Below are 4,168 nucleotides of genomic sequence, written 5' to 3'. Positions count from 1 at the left end.
TGCTTGTGGCTGGTGGGACAGTCCCCTGTATAGAAACCACGGTGAAGCAAAAAGTACCGGGGGAAATACATCTGCAGAAGTGCCGGGCTGCAGAACCACTAAGGGCTGCCTTCGTGTCCTACGGCCTGGCTCTTCAGATACCACCGTTGCAGCTACTCTTCCAGCCACAGGGACAGACAGCTGCAAGATCCTCTCCCGCTGTCCTGGGTGGAAGACCTCAGCTGTCTGGGCTTAGCACCTGCAGGACATAAGAGGAAACAGACCCAAAGTGGTACAAGACACAGCCCCACAGGACTGTCAAATGGCAGCACTAGTGCGGTTTAAAGCTGCAACAGGCTCAGCAAGACAAGACGGGGGGACTAATAAACTAAGGGTGATCTCCCTGCATCACTGGGATAGCACTTCAGATCTGGTGGGGGGGGGGATTTGGGGTGGAGGGGCTCCGCTCAGCCTTGGGCGTTTTGTACTCAGAGGGCTTCAGGTAAGTGGAGTGTGTGTGAACCAGCTCTGATAAAACCAGATCTGCCCCAAATCAACCCAAGCTGTTTTCCAAGCTCAACCGCTAAGGATGTCCCCTGGCTGATTCCCTGCGGGCCCCCTTCCCCTGAGCTGGGATCTAAAGAGGGCAGATGGGAGAGGGGCCCTGGGCATCCACCCAGCTCCGAATCCTAGGGAAGGAGCAGAAAGCCACTTGATGGGATACTGCTAAGCACTGAAGAGGGGGCAATACAGCAAGGGCTGCAGCTGTATAAATTCCCCTTTATTCCCAGCTTGTTCGGTGCATGTCAGCCCTACACTGCAGCTGCCCCTGCTGTTCCATAGCCTGGGATTGCTCTGCTAATGCACCTCACGTCCAACCCCTGGCCCCCCTGGCAAATCCCTGTCCCGATGCTCCACTCATGTCTCTGCCCACAGCTTCATCAGGCCTGGGCTTCCCTCAGCCCTGCCAATGCATCTCGGTCCCGGCTTCCAGCACTCCTGCCCTGCTATTCCAGCTCAGAGCCCTCCGCTGCTCCCCAGACCTCGGCTACAGCCCTGCAGGGCCTGGTGACCGCATGCTGCTCTGCTGAGCTCCGACTGCTGGGTATTAGCCCAGGGCCCTGTCATGCATTTTTCCCATGGCACCTCTGGGCCTGTCCGCTGCATCCCTTGGGCCAGAGGCACTGACTCCATGCATGCTCTGGGGCTCGAGCACCCATGGAAAAAAAATAGGAGGTGCTTGGCAGGCACCAGTCACAGCTGTTGGGTGGGCCAACAATCAGCTGTTCAGGGAGGCGGAAGGGGAGGGAGCTCTGGAGAGGAGCCAGCAGCGGGCTGAGGGAGGGGTAAGAAAAGGTGGAGTGAGGGCAGGGTCTTGGGGGAAGGGGTGGAGTAAGGGTGGGGCCTCAAGGTGGAGTCGGGGTGAAGCACTCACAGGGCAAACCAAAAATCAGTGGCTACGCCTCAGGGGACCCTGGGAAAGGGGCTTCCAATCCCATTGGACATTGTGGTGCGTGTGTGAGGCCGATAAACTCCCCCTTCTGCATTCAGCTGAGACCCGGCAAACTCGACACAGGAGCTAGAATCTAGCAACAGCCTAGGGACGCTGACAACCCACAGCATATTCAGCCCAGGGCTGGACGTTTGCTCTGACTTGTGAGGAAGGTAGCCATTAGTTCGGATTCGGAGGCCAGTTTCACCGAGCTCCCCTGGAACAACTCCAGTAAAAATCTCAGGCACCATCCGGAAGCAGGCACTATTAGCCTGCCGGACAGCTCGGACGGTGTTAAAAAAGCAACATTCTTGAGCTCACATTTCAATCGCACTTTGAATGCTTCCCCCAAAGGGCTTCTCAAGCTGTGTATTCAAACAGTACCAGGGTAATGCACCCACCTCTGGGGTGGAGGAGAGCAGCCAACTAGCACACAGATGGGGAGAGAGCAGAAATCATGGACAACAGATGGAAAGCACTAGGGAACTTTAATATTTACTTAGATCTGACAGGTCTGCAGCTGCTAAGATTTCTCTCAAAGGGCATCTCTGGAGAGCATGTCCCCAGGGCAGAAGACCCTGGGTTAAATGCTGCTGGGTAATCTTGGGTGAGCGATTGTTCTCTCTTTGTGCCTCCATTTCCCCATCTTTAAAATGGGTCTAATGATCCTGACCTCCTTAGGGATGTACTGATGAAAGGTGCCATATTAGGGTTAGGTACTGTTGTATGCTGTATTGCCCTGGGAAGATCTGTAGATCATCTAAGCCAGGGCCCCCACTGTGACAGGCTCCTTTCTAGTTTCTTCAATGTGCAGTACGCTGCGGCCTGGCCCTCCTAACCTGGCCCCATAATAGTGTGAGCCATGTAGCGCCGTGCTCTGTAATCGCAGCTTCCGGCGTCATCAGCCCAGGAACCGCTGAGCCCAGTGGGGCTCAAAGACCCATTCCGCTGGCTCGAGCTGAGCAGAGTGTTGTTTTAGTCATGGCCCTGCTGTGCTGTCACCGAGGCAGACAGAAACACGCTGAGCTGCCAAGGGGAAAAGCTTAGTCAAGCGCTGAAGAACGCAGGCTGCAGCCTGGCATGGGGCTCCAGCCTGCACGGTTTGGGGGTCCAGGGCCTAACGGAGCTCGTGGGAACAGGTCCAGAATGGGCTCTGCAGCTGGCCTGGTTAGCTCCACCGGCCGCAAGCAACCCTAGAGAGAGGGGAGCACATTTCTCCAGCTCTATTAAACTGGCTCGCAGGCATCTGGAGTAGCAGACGGCTCTTGGGGTTAACAGTGGGGCAGAGATTTGGTTTCCATGGTGGCTGGATCAGAGCGTGGCTCTGTAGCCTGCCTCTGAGAGTGGCTGTGTGCTGGTTGCTTGGGCAGGGATGGTGGAGGACACCCCTTAATGGGCAATGCTAGAATTGAATGGCCCCTGGCGAGTCATTGAGAGTCTTACTGCCTACATGTGATTCCTCCAGAGCTGAGGAGGAAGTAGGGTCTAGTGGTTAGAGCAAAAGGCTAGCCAGTAGCTTTGGGCAAGTGGCCTTTTTGCCGTGCCTCAGTTTTCCCATCGACGCAAGGGAGCTAATAACCTCTGTCTACAAAGTGGTTTAAGGTCCTCAGGTGCCATAGAAGGGCTGTGTAGAAAGATGGGCTAATACAGCTGGGGTCTCAGACACCTGGGCTCTATTCCCATTTCCGTCAGTGACCGTGGGCAAGTCATTTCCCCTTTTTGTGCCTCAGTTTCTCCCCCTTCCCTTTCTTCCCCTGTCTCGCACTCCATGGCCGTGCGACGCCTGCCGCAATGGAACCTCGAAGCACGTCCATGAGAGTCGGCGGAGGACCCACACGTTGGCTGGGGCCATGTGTGTAATGGGGCAAAATGTGCCCAATCTTGTCCTCTGAGCAGATGGTTTCCTCTACTCTTTGCCTGGCCACCACTGCCGGTAACAACCAAAATATTTGTGCTCTGTGGAAACTCTTGTTTCTAACCCAGTTTGGCTTAGTCACGGGCCTCGTGAAAAGGTCAGCCTCCCCCGGCCGCCCTGAGGTGAAATACACCCGCTGGCTTTCAACGTTCCATCTGCATGTCAGGGGGCCGGATGACTAATAGGGAAACCAGCTACAAAGCAAAGTCGCTTCCCTAGCGACGGCGGGGAAATTACAGGGCTCAGCTGGCATACGCTCTGCCAGACCGCTGACCTGCCCCTTGGAAGCTTCCGGATGCCACCGAGCAATGCCAGGGGATTGATTGTGAGTGGGATAAGCCCACCTGCATCCTCCCACAAGGGGTTCCCAGCGTAATGCCTCAAAAGATGAAGCCCAACCCCTGGGAGGTCGCTGGTGAGAAAAGCATTCAAAGCCGGGCATGTGAGAATCAGCTGATCAAACTGGGCCGTCCAAGATGCTTATCTGACTCCACAGACGCCCCCGAGATACCCTGTGATCCCATGGACATTTCCAGGGGACTCAATGATACCCCCCAAGATATTCATCCAGTTCCATTGGTTCTTCCAAGAGACTCACTACGCTCCCACGATGCTCATCTGACCCACATCTGACCCAGCAATAACCCTCAGATGCTCATCATAGAATATCAGGGCTGGAAGGGACCCTCAGGAGGTATCTAGTCCAACCCCCTGCTCAAAGCAGGACCAACCCCAACTAAATCATCCCAGCCAGGGCTTTGTCAAGCCTGACCTTAAAAACC

This window comes from Gopherus flavomarginatus, chromosome 20, assembly GCF_025201925.1.
Source record: "Gopherus flavomarginatus isolate rGopFla2 chromosome 20, rGopFla2.mat.asm, whole genome shotgun sequence".
Lineage (NCBI taxonomy): Eukaryota > Metazoa > Chordata > Testudines > Testudinidae > Gopherus > Gopherus flavomarginatus.
The sequence above is the reverse complement of the archived record's forward strand: the minus strand, read 5'-3'. Positions refer to the sequence as shown.